This window comes from Phacochoerus africanus, chromosome 2 (assembly GCF_016906955.1).
Source record: "Phacochoerus africanus isolate WHEZ1 chromosome 2, ROS_Pafr_v1, whole genome shotgun sequence".
Taxonomy (NCBI): Eukaryota; Metazoa; Chordata; class Mammalia; order Artiodactyla; family Suidae; genus Phacochoerus; species Phacochoerus africanus.
Genome location: NC_062545.1, coordinates 44,576,048 through 44,599,220, shown reverse-complemented (window position 1 = coordinate 44,599,220; position 23,173 = coordinate 44,576,048). Strand labels below are relative to the sequence as shown.

General features: G+C 36.9%; 1 long non-coding RNA gene across 1 annotated transcript in view; it reads right to left on the bottom strand.

Moving 5' to 3' along the window:
• LOC125115593 (uncharacterized) overlaps positions 1–23,173 on the bottom strand; it is a 111,132-nt gene that overhangs the window by 35,472 nt on the left and 52,487 nt on the right. Inside the window, exon 3 of the long non-coding RNA XR_007132138.1 lies at positions 1,164–1,221. This is a non-coding gene — a long non-coding RNA (uncharacterized LOC125115593). The remainder of the gene's footprint in view (positions 1–1,163; positions 1,222–23,173) is intronic.

The following is a 23,173-nucleotide window of genomic DNA, read 5'->3' as shown; positions in this document are numbered from 1 at the left end:
ATTTGAATCATCTCAACACTTTCCATTTAGCCAAGTTCTTCTCCTCTCTCCCACTCCACCCCCACTATCCTTCCCAGGCTTTAATACCATCTTTAAAATGGAAAGGCAAATAGGATCAATTCCTTTTTATTTGAATTTGATAGAGAATTTTTTTTATTTTCTAGAGCCACACCTGTGGCATATAGAAGTTCCCTGGCAAGGGATCAAATCAGAGCTGCAGGTGCCAGCCTACACCACAGCTTGCAGCAATGCCAGATCCTTAACCCCCTGAGCGAGACCAGGGATCGAACACACATCCTCATGGACACTGTGTTGGGTTCTTAACAAGCTGAGCCGCAACGGGAACTCCAGACAGAGAATTTTAAATGAATAAGGCACAAGCAACAATCAGCACCCTCCCATGATCCAGAAAACCATAGAAGGTCAACACGGGCAGTCTCAGAGATCTGGCTGAGACTCACATTGTCAACTGGGATTGTCACAAATCCCAGCTATCCCAGGGATACCTAATCTGTTCCTTGACACTGCTCGTTTTCCCTCAAAATGAGAGATGTAAGTATGCCAGCCATCTGCACACATGAATCCTCCAACACCGCTCACTTTCCAGTCCTCCTAGAGGCTCCAAGGCACAGCGAGTTAAGCTAAAGATTCCCGGGATTCCCCATGACATAGCAGCCGTGCTTCAGAGAGGTGCTGCAGCTTGTTATGAGAGATGCCACGCGTGGTTCCTGGAGGGTATATTTTCATTTAGTCTGGATGTTTGGCACACTCAGACCATAAACAGAAGCCCAAGGTAGAAATAGATGGCGTGACTGGTTTACTCAGTGAGTGTTGAAAATGTTTAATCAATTAACGGTGACAATAAAGTATCTCATTGGAAGATGAAATGACAATTCCTCAAGCTACAGCACATTTGTGTCCAGCCTGACAGCTTACAGGCATTTAGGGTGACTGATGGACAAACATGAGAGCTATGCAAATTATGAGTGTCTCCTTTTATGTTTACATTTGTGCATATTTCTGGCTATTTTTGCAGATAGGCAGATTAGCAGCCCTGCTGATAATTTGATCTCTCTCACAGAAGTGAAAAATCATTCACCCATCCCAGAAACATGTTCCCCATTTCCCCAGTGTATGGATGTAATCAGCTCTCTAGGTGTTACCTTGCAAACAGCAGCCCAGCACATCACCAAGCAGGGGGATTTCCAGGACAAAATCAACCTAAAAATGAAGAAAAATAAGCAGTCATAGCCCAAGTAGCATCTGGCAAGATAAAATTTCAAATATTTTAGCCAAATAATTTAAGACCGCAAGAGTTTATGACATGACCATAAAAGAATGTTGTAGTATTTACTCATTCATTCATCATCCAAATTCATTTACTAGCACAGAAGCTGCATAACAGAAGGGATCCAGTCTGTTTTTATTCACTGCTGTGTTCCCAGCTGTCTACCACATAGGAGCAGCTCAAAAAAATACTTGTGAATTGAATGAACTAATTCATTCATAATTCGGCAAACATTAATTAAATAATATGGTATACCGGCTCTTCCACTCTTCTGCATTCTTCTGTTCCCTGATTATTGTGCAATTCGCTTCTACAGGATTTTCCTTTGGGGCAGAAAAATGAGTGGAAAATGAGAGCCAAATTTCCTATTCTTGAACTGGTAATTTATAAATAAGCAAGGGTAGAAGACTAGAATGACCCATTTTGTAGTGGATTAGAGTTGGAAACATCAACCTGAACTCAAGTTTAATTTAACATAGATAATGAGGCAGAGTACTAACTCAGGTAGTCAGTATAGGAGCATGGGCTTTGATGCATTCTTTTGATGTGGCTATTGATAAACATTTGTGGCTTAAGGGCTCCAAGGAGTAACATCCCCACAGGCCTTGTTTACTATAGGGAGTGTATCTACACCTTGATGGACATTAATCCCTATCCCCTGTGACTCAGTTTACTGGAAGAAAGGTGCAAAGAAACCATGAGACCTACAAGACATTTCCACCCTAAAACCCCTATTGAATAAGAACTTATGAGCAAGGCCAATGGGAGAAAACTACATCTTTCTGGACCCCACTTTGGTACCTCCCATCTTTGAGGGATATAAACCCCTATAGGACAATAGAGAGGGGAGGCTCTTCTCCCGCCTCCCAGCAGCCCTGGGAGCTATTTGATTTCCTTTAATAAAGACTTTGCTTGCTCGCTGCCTGTGTGTTCACAGAGTTCGTTCTTTGACTGCCCGTGAACAAGAACCCGGATTCCAGTAACATCATTCCAGCATCAATAAAATGATTACATACAGAAATATTAAAAGTTCTGTATATATACAGAGGGTTGCATACACACATATATTTTCTCCTTTGCTCCATCAGCTGAAAATGAGTAGAAGTAATGAAAACCGGAGACAATACACACACCTAGTGCCCAACACCATTTTCCAGTTAAAAACAACAGGTCTCTTTGAGAAAAGACTGATCCTAAGACTGGTACACAAAATGCAAGATAAGCATGGAGCATTCAATAATGCCAAGAAGAAGGTGCTCAAAAAATTTAAAACAATTAGAAAGTTGTAAAACTTGTGGATGGAGGTATGTTAAAGGAATATGAAGGACAACTAAAAAAACTTCAAGTAGTCAAGCTCCAAATGATCAAAGATTAAAAAATATGAGGAAGAAAATAAAGTAGTATTGGATTATAACCCAAAACATAAAATAAATACTCATGAGTCCATACTGAAATAAATAAATAAATATAAATAAATAAATTTTTATATGAGAAAAGATAAATACCCCACGAAGAATTAGAAATAATACATGTAGATAGTCTACACTCAGGGAAAGGCGTATAACTCTTTTGTCTTTTTTTGGTCTTTTTGCTGTTTCTTGGGCCGCTCCTGCAGCATATGGAGGTTCCCAGGCTAGGGGTCCAATCGGAGCTGTAGCCATCGGCCTACGCCAGAGCCACAGCAACGCGGGATCCGAGCCGCATCTGCAACCTACACCACAGCTCACGGCAACGCCGGATCGTTAACCCACTGAGCAAGGGCAGGGACCGAACCCGCAACCTCATGCGCCACGACGGGAACTCCTCCCCACTTCTTAAGTATGAGTTCCACATAGTGACTTTCTTCCAAGAAGTGCAATATGGAAAGGAGGGGAAAAGAATAATTTTGCAGTGGAAAAACCTGACAAACTACCTCAGCCAAGTGATCAAAGTCACCATCAAAAGTGATAAATCGTGTTGGTAGTATGTGTACTTATCATGATATGATGAGAACAATATTTTACCTCTGTAGTTTCAACTCCAAAACTGTATTACTCCAATCTAATCATGACAAAACACTAAACAAATTATAATACAGGAGTATTCTTCAAGTTACCTGACTGCTAATCCTCAAAACTGTCAAGGTTATCAAAAACATGAAAAGTCTGAGAAACTGTCACAGCCAAGAGAAGCCTTAGGACACATAACTTTTAATGTAATGTAGTATCTTAGATGGGTTTCTGGACTAGAAATAGGACATTAGGTAAAAACTAAGAAAATTTAAATAGATGGTGGACCTTGGTTAACAATAATGTATCAATACTGGTTCATTAATTATGACAAATGTACTATATTAATGTAATATATTAATAATAGGAGAAACTGGATGTGAAGTATATAGGAACTCTATGCACTATTTTGCAATTTTTCTGTGAATCTAAAACTGATTTTAAACTAATGTTTACTTTTCAGAAAATTGATATAGCAGCAAATACTGAAGCACTTTCTTGTAAAATAAGATAATATTCTGAATTCACATAAAACATATTTGATAAAAAAATATATACATGGGTGAATGTGATAGTTAAATTGTGTCAGCTTGACTGGGCCACAGGGTACCCAGACATTTGGCCAAACATTCTGGCTGTATCTCTAAGGGTGTTTCTAGATGAGATTAACATCTGAATCAGCAGCTTTATCTGAGCAAAGCAGTTTGCCCTCCCTAATGTGGGGATGGACCTCAGTCAGTTGAAGACCTATGTAGAAAAAAAACGCTGGGTTAGAGGGAACTGACTACTGAGCTGGGACAGTTTTTTCTTGCCTTCAGATTCTAACTGCAGCATCAGCCCTTCTTGGGTCTTGGGCCTGGCAAGTCACCACTAGTTCTCCTGGTTCCTAGGTCTAGACTAAAACTAAAACAACTTTTCTGGGTCTCCAACCTGCAGACTTCGGAACTTGGCACTTCTCAGGCTCCATAATTGTGGTATGTGTGTGTGTGTGTGTATATATATATATGATATATACTTTACACACACACACATACTGTTTGTTTTGCTTCTCTGGAGAACCATGACTAACAGAGTGGGGATAAAGAAAACAAGATGGGAAAAATAAAAAAATGCTGATACAGGGAAAGGATTCATTAGATCCTTCTGTCTACTGTTGTGTGCCTGTTGGAAAATTTATGTAGTTTTAAAATTTTAAATGAATACATTGAAAAAAAACGGAAATCCGAAGGGACCACTCATGCACTATGCTTCTCTCCTTATTTGCTTCCTTGGCACTTAAACAATAAGCCAGCTTTCCTGGACAAATCTACTCCCAAACCCTATCGAAGCCTATGGACTGAAACTCATCTCCATATTTATCTTTATCTCTGTAGAAACAGAACATTTTCTAATGCTCTTTATTATGAACCTAAAGGAAGCAAAAGGAAATTTTAACATACTGAAAAAGGTACCAACACTGCCTTATACAAAACAGGAGTTCACAGTCTTAGATACTTCAGTCTGCCACAGATCAACTAGTATAACTGACAATGCCTTACTTCACTCATCCTGTCCAAGTCATCCTTCAAAGAAACACCATCTCTTTCAACTCTTGACAGTTCTCTTTTCCACATTATGCCATTCACTCATTCATTCACTCATCCAACAAATAGTTGAAGTTCACCCTGTTCTAGACATTGGAGAATAAATGGAAACCAAAAGCAAGCAAAGTCCTTGACCACATGAGGCTTCTAAAAAAGAAAAAAAATATTAATAATATAATTATGCAAATAAAGGTAAAACATTGTGATTTGTGCTATGAAAGAAAATATATTGTGATAAGAAAGAAGAGGGTTTTTTTCTTCTTTTTTATGGCCACATCTGCAGCATATGGAAGTTCCCAGGATAGGGGTCACATTGGAGCTGCAGCTGCAGGTCTAAATCACAGCAACAGCAGCAGATCCAAGTTGCACCTGTGACTTACACCACAGCTTGTGACAACACCAGATCCTCAACCCACTGAGCGAGGCCAGGGATTGAACCTTCATCCTCATGGAGACTACACTGGGTTCTTAACCCACTGAGCCACAATGGGAATTACTAAAAAAAGTGTTTTAACCTAATATGGAGCTCACTGGAAAATGCCTACAATTGAAAAATTAGGAAATAGCAGTAAAAACATGTCATTTAGAGTCTTGGCTGTAAATATCAAAATAATCAGACAAAACAAATTAAAGTTACATATCCAAGAAGGAAGAAATGAGATAACGGAGGCAAGAGCCTGCTATATTATGAAAATTAAATTTTTTAACTCTTTAAGTTATGTGCTCAAAAATTTTTGGTAAAGCAAATTTTATTTTTAAAGGAAGGAAATCAAAATATAAGGGAGAACCAATAAAGCAAAAATCTGCATTTTTAAAAAGACTAATAAAATTGACAAAACTCTTGGCAAGTATGAGCAAAGGAGGAAAAAAAAACAAAATTACTAGTACTTAAAATAACAGTTTAAAAAAAGGAGTTCCCATTGTGGCTCAGCAGAAATGAACCCAACTAGTATCCATGAGGATGTGGGTTCAATCCCTGGCCCTGCTCTGTGGGTTAGGGATCTGGCATTGACATGAGCTGTGGTGTAGGTCAAAGATGTGGGTCTGATCTGGCTTTGCTGTGGCTGTGGCATAGGCCAGCAACTGCAACTCCGATTTGATCTCTAGCCTGAGAACTTCCATATGCTGCTCCTGCAGCACACACACACACACCAAAAAAAAAATATATATATATAGCCACAGATACAGTAGCATTTAAAAAGATAAAACTACTACAAATTCTTTCTTATAAATTGAAAAACTAAGACAAAATGATTAAACTCCTATTTTAAAAACTTACCAAAGTCAACTCCAAAAGAAATAGAAAGTCTGTATAATCTTTAAAAGAAAGCCCTTAAAAAAAATTATACCACACCTGAAAGTTATTTTACAAAAGAAATATCAGATTCTATCAAACTTTTAGGCAAGTTACAGGCTAGTTTTATGAAACTTTCAAGGAATAGACCATTCCTACCTTATGCAACCTCAATCAGAAACAGTCAAAGAGGAAACACATCTCAATTAATTCTGAGTTGCTAGTATAGCTCGATACCAAAAAACAAAAACACAGAGACAAGGAAAGCAGAAGAAAAGAAAATTACTTTCCTAGGTTATTCATAAACATGAGTGAAAAATCCTGAAATAAAAAATTTAGCACATTAGTAAATCAAATCTAGTTAATCCATTGATATCATTTACCATGTTAACTGTTTAGGGAGAAAACATATGAATTTCCCAATAGATGAAGAGAATAGATTTCATACAATTCAGCACCCATTTTTGGTAAATACTCTAACAAAACTGGGAATAGAAGTGAAATACTTTAACCTAGCAAAGGGTTAATTTCCAAAAATCAAGTTATCTTACTGGTAAAATATTGGAAATAAATTGTTTTTAAAATAAGGACTGAGACAAGATAGCTGACCTTGTTGCTTATATTCATGATGGTACCAAAGATTCTGTATGAAATATGCAAAGATAAGAAGAACCAAAAAGTAGTATTATTAGAAAAGAAGAAACAGAAATATCATAACATTCATATTAACAACACAGAAAACTCCAAAATAACATACAAACTATTAGAATTAATAAGAGAGTTTAATGTAGAAGAGTTGGTTACCAGGAAGCATGTGCAATTCAACTCCTGGGGTTATTACAATTGATTAACAATAAAAAACAACAAATTAGATCCCTTCTTCAACTTGTAAACAAAAATCAATTCCAGATTTTTTAAAAAGTTAAAATGTGAAATTCAAAATATGAAAATATAGGAGAATATCTTACCTTAATGACCCCCACCCAGAGAATAACTTTTAAACAGGGCACAAAAAACACAAACCAACAAGAAAAATTGATAAATTCAAAATTAAAATTAAGGTAATTCATCAAAACATACAATAAAGAGAATGAGAAGGCAGGAAATATGTATGACCAATAAAAGATTCATACCTAAAGAATACAAAAGCTGCATCTAAATTCAGTGAGAACACAAACACTCCAAAGGCTGATGGACAAAGTCCTAAACCAGCATTTCTCACAAGAGAGGAAACACAAATGCCCAATAAGCCTATCAAAAACGTTAAACGGAGTTCCCGTCGTGGCTCAGTGCTGAACGAACCCGACTAGCATCCAAGCATCCATGAGGATGTGGGTTCAATCCCTGGCCTCGCTCAGTGGGTTAAGGGTCCAGTTTTGGCGTGAGTTGTGGTATAGGTTATAGACGTGGCTCAGATCCCACATTGCTGTGGCTGTGGTGTAGGCCGGCAGCTACAGCTCCAATTGGACCCCTAGCCTGGGAACCTCCATATGCTGTGGGTGTGGCCCTAGAAAAACAAAAAGAAAAAAAGAGAAAAAAAAGTAAAAATTAAAGAAATGTGCATAAGACCTCAATAATATAAAATTTTAAACATACTCAATTGGTAAAATTTTTTAATTATAAAAAATGTGTTGGCAAAGATGTAGAGCAACACACATTCTTTTTTTTTAAATTATTTATTATTATTTTTTTCCCACTGTACAGCAAGGGGGTCAGGTTATCCTTACATGTATACACTACAATTACATTTTTTCCCCCAGCCTTTCTTCTGTTGCAACATGAGTATCTAGACAAAGTTCTCAATGCTATTCAGCAGGATCTCCTTGTAAATCTATTCTAAGTTGTGTCTGATAAGCCCAAGCTCCCGATCCCTCCCACTCCCTCCCCCTCCCATCAGGCAGCCACAAGTCTCTTCTCCAAGTCCATGATTTTCTTTTCTGAGGAGATGTGCATTTGTGCTGGATATTAGATTCCAGTTATAAGTGATATCATATGGTATTTGTCTTTGTCTTTCTGGCTCATTTCACTCAGGATGAGATTCTCTAGCTCCATCCATGTTGCTGCAAATGGCATTATGTCATTCTTTTTTATGGCTGAGTAGTATTCCGTTGTGTATATATACCACCTCTTCCGAATCCAATCATCTGTCGATGGACATTTGGGTTGTTTCCATGTCTTGGCTATTGTGAATAGTGCTGCCATGAACATGCGGGTGCATGTGTCTCTTTTAAGTAGGGTTTTTTTCCGGATAGATGCCCAAGAGTGGGATTGCGGGGTCATATGGAAGTTCTATGTATAGATTTCTAAGGTATCTCCAAACTGTTCTCCATAGTGGCTGTACCAGTTGACATTCCCACCAACAGTGTAGGAGGGTTCCCTTTTCTCCACACCCCCTCCAGCACTTGTTATTTGTGGATTTATTAATGATGGCCATTCTGACTGGTGTGAGGTGGTATCTCATGGTAGTTTTGATTTGCATTTCTCTTATAACCCGCAATGTTGAGCATTTTTTCATGTGTTTGTTGGCCATCTGTATATCTTCTTTGGAGAAATGTCTATTCAGGTCTTTTGCTCATTTTTCCATTGATTGATTGGCTTTTTTGCTGTTGGGCTGTATAAGTTGTTTATATATTCTAGAGATTAAGCCCTTGTCGGTTGCATCATTTGAAACTATTTTCTCCCATTCTGAAGGTTGTCTTTTTGTTTTCTTTTGGGTTTCCTTTGCTGTGCAAAAGCTTTTCAGTTTGATGAGGTCCCATGGGTTTATTTTTGCTCTAATTTCGACTGCTTTGGGAGACTGACCTGAGAAAATATTCATGATGTTGATGTCAGAGAGTGTTTTGCCTCTGTTTTCTTCTAGGAGTTTGATGGTGTCCTGTCGTATATTGAAGTCTTTCAGCCATTTGGAGTTTATTTTTGTGCATGGTGTGAGGGTGTGTTCTCGTTTCATTGCTTTGCATGCAGCTGTCCAGGTTTCCCAGCCATGCTTGCTGAATAGACTTTCTTTTACCCATTTGATGTTCTTGCCTCCCTTGTCAAAGATGAATTGGCCATAGGGGTCAGGGTTTGTTTCCAGGTTCTCTATTCTGTTCCATTGGTCTGTCTGTCTGTTTTGATACCAGTACCACACTGTTTTGATGACTGTGGCTTTGTAGTATTTCTTGAAGTCTGGGAGAGTTATGCCTCCTGCTTGGTTTCTGTTTCTCAGGATTGCTTTGGCGATTCTGGGTCTTTTGTGGTTCCATATAAATGTTTGGATGGTTTGTTCTAGTTCTGTGAAAAATGTCCTGGGTAATTTGATAGGGATTGCATTGAAGCTGTAGATTGCTTTGGGTAGTATGGCCATTTTTACAATATTGATTTTCCCAATCCAGGAACATGGAATATCTTTCCATTTCTTTCCATCTTCTTTGATTTCTTTGATGAAAGTTTTATAGTTCTTGGCATATAAGTCCTTTACCTCCTTGGTCAGGTGTATTCCGAGGTATTTGATTTTGTGAGGTGCAATTTTAAAAGGTATCGTATTTTTGTATTCCTTTTCTAATATTTCATTGCTGGTATACAGAAATGCAACTGACTTCTGAATGTTCATCTTATATCCTGCTACTTTGCTGAATTTATTAATCAGTTCAAGCAGTTTTGGGGTTGAGTCCTTAGGGTTTTCTATGTACAGTATCATGTCATCTGCATACAGTGACAGTTTGATCTCTTCTCTTCCTATATGGATGCCTTTTATTTCTTTGGTTTGTTTAATTGCTGTGGCTAGGACTTCCAAAACGATGTTGAAGAGCAGTGGTGAGAGTGGGCCTCCCTGTCTTGTTCCAGATTGGAGTGAGAAGGCTTTCAGTTTTTCCCCATTGAGGATTATATTTGCTGTGGGTTTCTCATAAATGGCTTTGATTATATTCAGGAATGTTCCCACTATACCCACTTTGGCGAGGGTCTTGATCATGAATGGATGTTGGACTTTGTCAAATGCTTTTTCTGCGTCTACTGAGATGATCATATGATTTTTGACTTTTTTTCTGTTAATGTGGTGTATGATGCTGATTGATTTGCATATGTTGAACCATCCTTGTGAACCTGGGATGAACCCAACCTGGTCATGGTGTATAATTTTTTTGATATGTTGTTGGATTCGATTGGCTAAGATTTTGTTGAGAATTTTTGCATCTATATTCATCAATGATATTGGGCGATAGTTTTCTTTTTTGGTGGTATCTCTGTCTGGTTTTGGAATGAGGGTGATGGTGGCATCCTAGAATGTCTTTGGGAGGATTCCTTCTTCTTCAACCTTTTGAAAGAGTTTAAGGAGGATGGGCACCAGTTCCTCTTTCTATGTTTGATAGAATTCACCTGTGAAGCCATCTGGTCCTGGACTTTTATTTGTAGGGAGGGATTTTATGACCTCTTCAATTTCATTTCTAGTGATCAGTCTGTTCAGTTGGTCTGTTTCTACTTGATTCAGTTTTGGCAGGCTGTAAGATTCTAGAAAATTGTCCACTTCTTCCAGATTGTCAAACTTGTTGCCGTATAGTTGTTCATAGTATTCTCTTATGGTTTTTTGTATTTCTGCTGTATCCGTTGTGATTTCTCCTTTTTCATTTCTAATTTTGGTTATTTGGGTTCTTTCTCTCCTCTTTTGAGTGAGTCTGGCCAGGGGTTTGTCAATTTTGTTCACCTTTTCAAAGAACCAGCTCTTGGTTTTATTAATTTTCTGTATTGTTTTTTGAGTCTCTATTTTATGGATTTCTTCTTTGATCTTTATAATTTCCTTCCTTCTGCTGACTTTAGGACTTTTTTGTTCTTCTTTTTCTAATTCATTTAGGTGGAGGGTTAAGTTGTCCATTTGGGATCTTTCTTCTTTTTTGAGAAAGGCCTCTATTGCTATACATTTCCCTCTGAGCACTGCTTTCGCAGCATCCCATAGATTTTGAGCGGTTGTGTCTTCATTATCATTTGTTTCAAGGTAGTTTTTAATTTCCTTCTTGATTTCCTCATGGACCCATTGGTTTTTTAGTAGCATGTTGTTTAGTCTCCATGCAGTAGGTTTGTTCTCTTTCCTTTTCCCATGGTTGATTTCTAATTTCATGGCATTGTAGTCAGAGAAGATACTTGAGATAATTTCTATGCTCCTAAATTTATTGAGATTCGCTTTGTGTCCCAATATGTGGTCGATTCTTGAGAATGTTCCATGAGCATTTGAGAAGAATGTGTATTCTGCTTTTTTTGGATGTAGTGTCCTGAAGATATCAATGAAGTCTAACTTTTCTATTGTTTCCTTTAGGATCTCTGTTGCTTTATTGGTTTTCTGTCTAGAGGATCTGTCCATTGATGTGAAGGGGGTATTTAGGTCTCCTACTATGATTGTATTCTCATCAATATCTCCCTTTATGTCTGTTAATATTTGTTGTATGTATCTGGGTGCTCCTGTATTTGAGGCATATATGTTGACGATAGTAACATCCTCTCCTTGGATGGATCCCTTAATCATTAAGTAGTGTCCTTCTTTGTCTTTCTTTATGTCTTTTGTTTTAAAGTCTATTTTGTCTGATATGAGCGTTGCAACTCCTGCTTTTCTGTCATGTCTATTGGCGTGAAATATTTTTCCCCACCCTTTCACTTTCAATCGATATGTATCTTTTGTCCTAAGGTGAGTTTCTTGTAGGCAGCATATTGAAGGTTTTTGCCTTTTTATCCACTCAGCCACTCTGTGTCTTTTGATTGGGGTGTTCAGTCCATTGACATTTAAGGTGATAATTGATAGATGATTATTTATTGCCATTTGAACCTCGTGTTCCAGTTGATTCTATGGGTCTCCATTCTTCCTTTCTTTTTTTTTTTTTTTTTTTGGTTGGATGGTCTCCTGTTATTATCTGCTTGAGTGTATTTTTTTTTTCATTTTTTGCAAATGCAATATTTGGTTTTGGCTTGTGGTTGCCCTGTTTTTTAAGTATGCTAACCCCTTCCCATAATTGTGTGTTTTAGCCTGATGGTCCTGTAAGTTCAAACACTTCATTACTATATTAAAATTAAGAAGAGAAACATACAAACAACAAAAAGGGTTATTTACTTCCTAACATCCCTTGCCCACATTTTACGGTTTTGATGACTCTTTTTTATTTTTTTCTTTTTAATTTTATTTTGTTTGAAGCATGTTCATGATTAAATCTGTATGCTGGCTTATTTGAGTGACTGCTCTCTGATTGCGGTTTTCTCAGTCCTAGTTCTTCCTCTTCTTCTTTTTTTTTTTTCTTTTCTTTTCTTTTTTCTTCCCTTTCCTTCCTTTCTTTTTGGTTTAGAGAAGCCCTTTCAATATTTCCTTTAACCTGGGTTTTGTGTTGCAGTATTCTTTAAGTTTTTGTTTGTTGGAAAAAATTTTTATTTCCCCTTCTATTTTAAATGATATTCTTGCTGGATAGAGTATTCTAGGTTGCATATTTTTTCCTTTGAGCACTTTAAATATCTCTTGCCATTCCTTCCTGGCCTGTAGTGTTTCTGTAGAGAAGTCAGCTGATATTCTTATGGGGGTTCCCTTGTAGGTAACATTCTGTTTTTCTCTTGCTGCCTTTAGGATCCTCTCTTTATCACTAACTTTTGCCATTTTTATTATGATGTGCCTTGCTATGGGTCTATTTGGGTTCAGTTTGTTTGGGGCCCTCTGTGCTTCTTGTATCTTGAATCCAGCATCCTTTAGATTTGGGAAGTTTCCATCGATAATTTCTTCAAATATATTTTCCATCCCCTTATCTTTTTCTCCTCCTTCTGGAATTCCTATTATGCGTAGATTGGCCCACTTTATATTATCCCATAGGTCTCTTATATTGCTTTCCAGTTTTTTGATTTGGTTTTCTGTCGCAACAGACATTCTTAATCACTTCTTGTACAAACTTTGAAAAAAAATTGGAATTATCTTTTTAATACAAACATGTGCTCACTCTATTCCAAGGGATTCAGACTATCCTATAAAACTCTGAATTTGCACTATGGGACACAATATGAAAATATACAAAATCTCCATAAAAATAAATATGAAAATAAAATCCAAGTGTACATAAATAGTACTGCTGCATAATTTCTGTCAGGGGCAAAAAAATGGTATGTTACACAGCAGTGTTTTACACCCCTATGCACAAGCTGGATGAATTTTAGATACCATGTTGTACAGATGGGAAAAGCTCAGAAGACTAACTGTAAGCAATTTTTCAAGCTCTATAATAAGAAAAAGATTTTAAAATGTATTTTTAGGAAGGCATATGTATGTGATAAAAATTACTATTCAAGGCATGATAAACACAAAATCCATGATGGTGTTTACCTCTGGTTTAAGGCGAGGAGGCAGGGAGAAGTCATTTGCAAAAGGCATACCTGTACCTTCAAGGGTCCTGGAAATGTTGTAGGCCATATATTAGGAATTTTAATCAAAAAATCTTAGTTTTAGGAGCTCCCATCATGGCTCAGTGGTTAATGAATCCGACTAGGAACCATGAGGTTTCAGGTTCAAACCCTGGCCTTGCTCAGTGGGTTAAGGATCCTGGCGTTGCTGTGAGCTGTGGTATAGGTAGCAGACACAGCTTGGATCCCATGTTGCTGTGGCTGTGGCTGTGGCGTAGTCCTGCGGCTACAGCTCCAATTAGACCCCTAGCCTGGGAACCTCCATATTGCCACAGAAGCAGCCCTAGAAAAGGCAAAACGACCAAAAAAAATCTAGTTTTATTACTAGCCTGATTACTCACATACATATTATATTCACATATATATATTATATATATATATAATATATAACCTCCATTTCTCCTATTGTATTAAAATACATTTTTTTTTCTTCTTAGGGCCACACCCATGGCATATGGAAGTTTCCAGGCTAGGGGTTGGAGCTGCAGCTGCTGGCCTACACCATAGCCACAGCAACACGGGATTCAAGCCATGTCTACAAACACTATAGCTCACAGCAACACCAGATCCCCAACCCAGGCCAGGGATCGAACCTGCATCCTCATGGATACTAGTCAGATTGGTTTCCACTGTGCCACAATGGGAAATCCCTAAAATACAATCTTAACAATTTGCCGATAAATAAATGTACATACTTCTTTCTGAAAGTTTATATACCTTTGGCCTCTGGTCCACTGAGAGAGAATCACACACACACATACATATACATGTTCACTTGAATACTTGAATTTTTGTGGCATCAACTCCTTTGTTGATGCTTCCTTTTTCCATGAAATAATATTGTGAACAGACTTTTTTGAAAATAAACTTGAAAAAAAATAACAACTGCCATTAAGTAACTCATACTGTTAGGTATTTTAAAGTGGATAAAATTTCCTATTAAAGAAAAAAAGGAAATCTTTGGCTCTTTTTAGCTCCCTCAAGTGGCCACCAAAGAAAAAGGCAAGTATTGTTTCTGATTACAGGTATGTTACCTTCACAGTGGGGTCTACACTGGGATTCCACATATGAGTATCATTCTGCATTTACTTGATAGGTCAGAGAATGGCATATTTACAGAAAAAAACTAAAGGGTAAGTTCTTGGTTCACCTTACAATTTATTATTGGAGTATTCAGGGAAAAAAAAGCATGTTACACACGACAGAAAACAAGAAGAAAGTTATTCTCAAACCAGTAATGTCAAGTATGTTCCAAAGAACATCAATGCAGAAGATGTTTGGGGAGGAGAAAAAAAAGTACTTCTTGGTGAAATAAGAGTGAGAAATTTGGCATCCTATCCTCACAAGGATATTAAGAGTGCCCACTAGCTTAGTAAAGACCCTGAAAAATCTTGTAGTAATAAACTTGTTAAACTTCTTCACTTGACACTACTCTTTAAAAGGAAACTACTGTGAAAGTACTCCTTGACATAATTCAAGACATGCTGAATCAAAGCCTTCAATTCATATTTTAATTTTTTTATTTATTCAAAACATTAATAATGTCTTACATTGGGCTAGCCATTGAGCAAAGGCAGAATTACTTTGTTTAGTGGGCATCTATTGTTAAATACCAGGTAGTCACTTGAGAGGAGTGTGGTTAAATGAATAAAAGAATGAATGCATCAATGCATCTATCAAACAAGTGCAGAGAATAACAAAAATTATTCATCTAAAATCCAAGTTACCTTTCAGACCTTTTTTTTTAGGGCCGCAGCCATGGCATATGGAAGTTCCCAGGGTAGGGGTGGCATCAGAGCTATAGCTGCCAGCCTACACCACAGCCACAGCAACATGGGATCTGAGCCGTGTATGCAACCTACACCGCAGTTCATGGCAACAACAGACCCTACACCCACTGTGGGAGGCCAGGGATCCAACTTGCATCCTCATGGACGTTAGTCAGATTAATTTCTGCTGAGCCACAACAGGAACTCCCACCTTTCATACATTTCTAATTGATCGTATGTGTTTTTGATAAGAAGGATATTTCAGTGTGAGTCTCAAGTACTTTAGTTACAAAATGACTTTGATCATCTCTGCTGTAGTAGTTATCAGGTAAACATATCATATTGATAGATTTCAGATAATCTTCAAATTACCTGAAATAAATGGTATTAAGGAAAAACTATGTTTGCAATGGCTGGGAGTTTAAATTTGTTACTGACTGTCATTGTTTAAAACTGCCATTACAGAAGTGATACAGAAATTATTGCACATCTATTACTGGGTTTTGGTAAGGAAAATGATCACAGTTCCTACCTTAGCCTCATCACCTTCCTCCCAAAATCAATCTTACAAAATATTTTGAGAGACTTATTTTTAATAACCCTGAGTGGTTAATCTTTCAGATAGGTGCTTTTTCAAGTAGTATAGTGGATGTAGTTCCTGCCTTAATGAATAAAACTTGAGAGAGGAATTTCCCTAAGACAACATCAAAGAATGGTAAGAAATAACAATACTAACATCCACTTACAAACCTATCTTCTTTTTTCTGGTATATACAAATCTTGGCTTTTTAATATAATAAATATATACAATATGTTATATAAATAAATTTATAGATATATAAATATGTAATATAATATACATAATATATATTTAAATTTTTATGCATATATATTTCTCAATAAAAGATTTTATTAGCTGATGAACATTTTCAATTGCCACACTGTCTCCTGAGAGATAATCACACCCTAACCATTTTGGGGAAATATAAACCTAAAGGGGCATTGGCCAGATTCAGGGAGTGATAAATCATTTACTGCAGTAAAATACAATAATGCATTTTTAAAAAATATTTTAATACTTTAAATTTTATTTTTATTGTTTTTAAAGTCACAAAATAATATAGATCCATTGTCTAACAAAAGTAAGTATGGGAACTTAGCCTAGCAGATGACACTCCAATTAGCAGTTACACCCAGAAGAAGAGGCAGCCCTCACTCAAGAAAGATATGGACATCTGATACCAGATCCAGCCACATCCACAGAATGGTTTTTTTCCCACAGAACTACCTGAACACATGAATGATAATTATCGGACATAAAATTGAATGCACAACCAGGAAGTAACCAGTGTCCGAAGAAAACAGAAATGGCTAATAATCTAGCGAAAAGATATTATTATCACTCAGTGAGTTAAGGATCTGGCATTTCCAAAAGCTGTAGCACAGGTCACATATGTGGCTTATGATGGCTGTGGCATAGGCCTGAAACTGCAGTGCTGATTCAAACCATAGCCTGGGAATTTTTATATGCCGCGGGTGTAGCCATAAAAATGAAATAAATAAATAAATAAATAAACAAAACAAAAACAAACAAAACAAAAACCCCATTCACAAAGAAGCTTTGGAATAATATTTAGAGATATAAAGATAGATCCAAAGTTTAGTCTGTGTATACATATTAATAGATGTTATATAAAAAGAAAAGAAAAATATAGAATTAAAGAAAATTTCCTAGAACTGTAGAAAAGTATTAGCCTTCAGTTTGAAAATTTCTATCAACACCAGTCATAATAAATAAAAAGACTTATAGATGAACATATGACTGAAATTTCAAAATACCAAAGATAAATAGAAAATTCTAAAAGTCCAGAAAAAAGAGGAAAGTTATTTTCTAAGGAAAAAGATTCCAATTGGTATGACAGTTCTAAACAAGCAATAATGGAATATAGAAGACAATACAGAAATATTTTCAAGACCTAAAGGAATATATTTTTAACTTACAATTCTATACCCACCAAACTAGCATTCGAGGGCAAAAATCATTTTAGATATGCAAGGATTGAAAATATTTATTCATCACAAGATTTTTCTAGGAAAAAAAAAATCCAAAGAAGGGAATGATATAGGATTAAAGAAACTATTGTGAGCAAAGCCATAAATTAATCATATAATCAAGTCTAAACAATGGTTGGTTAACAATATTTAATAAAATAATTAATAAGCTGAAACTAAAAATTCTAATGGCTACAAAATGTAAGCCAAGAATGGTGATACATATAGACAAGTAAAACTATGCTAATATATTTCATTTATTGAGAATATGTAGATACAGATTAATATTAGACATCAATTTTTAAGCACATTTTTAAATATTGAGTAAAAATCAGAAACAAAAAAATCTAATATCAGAGATAATAAGATCCAAAGCACTGGAAAAACTTAAGAAGCAAAGATAAACCTAACAATAAAAAAATGAATAATCTGAACAACCATTAAAAGACCTACACCACAGTTCACGGCAATGCTGGATCCTTAACCCACTGAGCGAAGCCAGGGATCAAACCTGAATCCTCATGGATTCGTTACTACTGAGCCAGGATGGGAACTCCAAGAGATGATACTTTTTTTTGAATTTTCATATTTTTATTTTTTTAATAACTTAATGAATTTATTACATTTATAGTTGTAAAATCATCATCACAATCCAGTTTTACAGTATTTCCATCCCACATCCACAGCACATCCCCCCACCCCCCCAAACTGTCTCCTTTGGAAACCATAAATTTTTCAAAGTCTGTCAGTATCTGTTCTGCAAAGAAGTTCACTGTGTCCTTTTTTCAAATTCCACATGTCAGTGATAACATTTGATGTTGGTGTCTCATTGTCTGACTTCACCTAGCATGATAATTTCTAGGTCCATTCATGTTGCTAAAAATGCCAGTATTTCATTCATTTTGTTGGCTGAGTAATATTTTATGGTGTATACGTACCACCTCTTCTTTGTCTCCTCCTCTGTCAATGGAAATTTAGGTTGTTTCCATGTCTTGGCTATTGAAAAGAGTGCTGCAATGAACATTGGAGTACATCTGTCTTTCCGAGTCATGGTTTTCTTGGGAGAGATGCCCAGGAGTGGGATTGCTGGATCAAACGGTAGTTCTATGTTTAGTTTTCTGAGGAATCCCCATACTGTTTTCCACAGTGACTGCACCAATTTACAATCCCACCAACAGTGTACTAGGGTTCCTTTTTATCCACACCCTCTCCAGCATTTAGTGCTTGTAGACTTTTGGATGATGGCCATTCTGGCAGGTGTGATGTGGTAACTCATAGCGGTTTTTTTGATTTGCATTTCTCTAATAATGAGTGATGTTGAACATCTTTTCATGTGTTTTTGGACCATCCGTATGTCTTCTTTGGAGAATCATCTGTTTAGATCTTCTGCCCATTTTTCGATGGGGTTGTTTGTTTTTTTGGTATGGAGCTGCAGAAGGTGTTTATAAATTTTGGAGATGAATCCCTTGTCAGTTGATTCATTTGCAAAGATTTTCTCCCATTCTGTAGGGTGTCTTTTTGTTTTGTTTAGGGTTTCCTTTGCTGTGCAGAAACTTTCCAGTTTACTTAAGTCCCATTTGTTTATTTTTGTTTTTACTCTCATTACTCTAAGAGGTGGATCTGAGAAGATGTTGCTGCCCCTTATGTTGGAGAGTGTTTAGCCTATGTGTTCTTTTAAGAGTTTTCTAGTATCCGGTCTTACATCTAGGTCTTTAATCCATTTTGAGTTTATTTTTGTGTATGGTGTGAGGGAGTGTTCTAATTTCATTCTTTTCCATGTGGCTGTCCAGTTTTCCCAGCACCACTTATTGAAGGGGCTGTCTTTTCTCCATTGTATATTCTTGCCTCCTTTATCATGGATGAGTTGACTGTAGGTATGTGGGCTTAATTCTGCACTTTCTATCCTGTTCCACTGATCTATATTTCTGTCTTTGTGCCAGTACCATATGGGTTGTTTTTTGTTTTTTTGTTTTTTTGTTTTTTGGGGTTTTTTTGTCTTTCCTAGGGCAACTCCTGCAGCATATGGAGGTTCCCAGGCTAGGGGTTGAATCAGAGCTGTAGCCGCTGGCCTATGCCAGAGCCACAGCAACACAGGATCCGAGCCACGTCTGCGACCTACACCACAGCTCACGGCAACGCCAGATCCTTAACCCACTAAGCAAGGCCAGGGATCAAACCCGCAACCTCATGGTTCCTATTCACATTCATTAACCACTGAGCGACAATGGGAACTCCCAGTACCATATGGTTTTGATGACTGTTGCTTTGTAGTATAGTCTGAAGTCAGGGAGCCTGATGCCTCCAGCTCCATTTTTCTTTTTCAGGATGGCTTTGGCTCTTTTGGGTCTTTTTCCAATTTGGATTCCTTTTATTTCTTTTTCTTCTCTCATTGCCATGAATAGAATGTCCAAAACTAGGTTGAATAGTAGTGGCAAGAGCAGGCATTCTGTCTTGTTCGTGATCTCAGCAGGAATTCTTTCAGCTTTTCACCATTGAGAATGATGTTAACTGTGGGTTTGCCATATACGGCCTTTATTATGTTGAAGTAGGTTCCCTCTATGCCCACTTTCTGAAGGGTTTTTATCAGAAATGAGTGTTGGATTTTGTCAGAGATAGTACTTTTAAAGAAGTGATTATGCTAAAATGAGATCTCCAAAGTAAACCCTAATCCAATCTGACTAGTATCCTTATAAAAAGAGGAAATCTAGACACAAAAGAGATGCCAGAGATGTGCACACTCAGAAGAATGACCCCATGAGGACAAAGCAGCAAACTGGCCATCTACAAGCCAAGGAAAGAAACTTTAGAAGAAACCAAACTTGCCCATCCCTTACTTTTGGACTTCAAGGTCCCAGAACAGTAAGAAAATAGACTTCTTTGGTAACTGTTATGGCAGCCCTAGCAAACTAATATGTCCATCTCTAACAGTTATCCTATTTTGTCAGTCTGGTTTTCATCAATCCCACATCCACTTTTTTTTTTATTCTAGAGTGTTTTTCAAGAAAATCTTAGGCCATCATGCCATTTCATCCAGAAGTATTTTACTTTGCATCTCTGACTAGTAAGAACTTCTTTTTACGTATTTATAAGCTGTATCATACCTAGTAAAATTAACCTCAATCCCTTCATGATTTCTAATACTCAATGCATATTTAAAATTTCCCTAATTGTCTCAAAGATAATTTTTACAGTAAACATGTTTTGCAAAGTTAGATCAAAGAAGGTCTTCATAATACACTTTGTTATTCTTCTACACCCTCTCCAGCTTTGGATATATGGTTAATACTTTCCAAACAATAGGCAGGATTACCTTTTCCTTTTCTATTGGCATTTCCCCAATTACTAATGAGGTTAAACCTATTTTCACTTATCTATCTGCTCTTTACCATTCTTTTGGAATTACCTGGCCCTTTTCTTTGCTCATTTTTGTATTTATATCATCTTACATTTTTGTAGGAGCTCCTTAGAGCCACGGAATTTTCTTTTCTTTCTTTCTTTCTTTCTTTTTTTTTTTTGTTGCATTATACCTTCTCCTAAACTTCTTTTTGTTTTTGTAACTTCTTAATCTTCATGTGTCCTCCAATATTCCCTCTGTGACCTCTGAAGTGTGCTGATATTATATGAAACAGTCAAATGGAATTTTTGCTCTGACAACTGTTTTCTCACCAGCTAGAATCAAGTTTATTGACTAGTAAATATCTTCTCCAGATTGGAGTTTAGCCAAATTTCTAGCCTGAGTCTTAAGACATTTTGCAAATGATCTTAGCCATACCAAGTTTTACCTTCTACAGCACACACACAGAGAAAAATTGAATTGGAATTCCTAGCCCAAATTTCCAATTTTGCTTCCCCAAAGTCACAAAATTTGGGGAGTTTTTTGGCCCAGAAAAAAATAGCTCACTTATTATGAACAGCATTGATGATAAAATTCCAGAACAACAAAAACCAACTCCAAGCAGGTTATTGAATTCTCCCTGAAATGGAATGTTGGCTTTCCAGGAGCATTCACAATGACCTCATGTTCTTTTATCAGAATAACATTTCAAGGAGATTATTTTAAATGTATCCTTGAAATCTTTCCTCATGAAACCTAGAGCTCTAAAAACCAAGCTTGAGTACTCTCTAGCATCAGTGCAAGCAGGAGGAAAATAGCATGACAATTTCGATGCATATTTGTAGAATACTCTTTTTATGCATATTATTTCTAGTGAGAGTAGAACAGCTGCAGAAGAGAGCGAGTGAAGGAGGGAGAGGAGAGAGTGAGAGAAAAAAAGAAAAAAGAGAGAGAGAGAGAACAAGGAAGTAGAAGGGAATCTTAGGGAACTTGTTTTAAAAAAGGAAAATCATTTCAAGGTAAGATGTAGGAAAACTGGTGTTTTGTCTTTACTGATTTTTAGGAAAAAGCCTGTTAACATCTCTTTCTCTCTGTTTACTCAGACAACTGTTCCACTGTTTACAAACCCTAGCATATGTGAACTAAGAGGCATACTTATACATACAGCATGCAACATTTACATTAAATGTAACACAAGTAAACTGAACAGTTTTCTTCAAATAAGTAAATGTCTCTCTAGCTTTTCCTCTACCTTTGGCTTATCTGTACATTTTTCGTTTTCTCCTTCTCCGCAGATGCATAAGCCCTGAAACCTTGAAGCTACTCTCGTAAAGCGTATCATACACCCCGTGTCCAAGTATGGTCACTATGAGGGAGCTGTCACTGAGAGCCCTTGTGGAAAATTAATGGCTCACTACAGAGGGCAAGATGATAGGACAGATGGCTCTGTCACCACTGCCAGCCCGAGAGGCTGAAAGAAACTCAGTGTCTGGGCAAATACCGCTGCATTTCATACACTTGCTTCTTTGTTAATCCAATCTCTCTGTCAGCAGCTGTCCTTCATTGTTTGGTTGTTGGGGGAGATGTTGTTTCATTTTCTACCCAAATTTTCTATATTTTCAATTTGTTAATCACTCAAGGAACACATTGCAGAAATTCCTTGATACCTCAAACCAGAAAGAAGTCTTCTCTGTGATCCCTTTAAAGAACGAAAGTGAAAATTCTATTTTGCACAACGCCAATAAAATATTGGTCTTCATCATAATACGGATCACTGGATTTGAATTCTTTAAAGAAATTCTGTAAAAATCGGCTGGGATACTTAATATCCTAAGGTTATCTCCAGCTAATACACATAATTAGATTAATGCAGTGAAGGAGGGGAAAAGGTGAATATGAAAAAGCCATATTAGAATGACTGAATGATTCATAAATTTTGCACTCTTCAACAGTGTCTTGAAGCAAATCAAACATCATTTATTTTGCAACTGCATTTCCAGTTCAGGAAAAGCAATGTAAAATTAAGTCATAAGATGATCATAACGACTGCATAGCACAGGGAACTTTACTCAATATTCCGTAATAATGTATATGGGGAAAGAATCTGATATGGATATATGTATATGAATAATCGATTCACTTTGCTGTACACCTGAAACTAATACAACATTTTAAGTCAACTATACTTCAATAAAATTTGTAGGAGTTCTCACTGTGATGCAGTGGGATAAGAATCTGACTGCAGTGGATCAGGTCACTGAGGAGGCAAGAGTGTGATCCTTGGCCCAGGAACTTCCTTATGCCACGGGTACAGCCATAAACTTTTTTTAAGATATACAGAAAACCTTTTCCCTCTTCCTCAGTCTTCTTGGCCCACCTTAAATCTCATTTCCCCTTTGGGCATTTCTGGTGTTAACAGCTGGCTTCAGAAAAGAAGAATGGTTTGGCTTCTCAAGTGTCAAGGTCATGC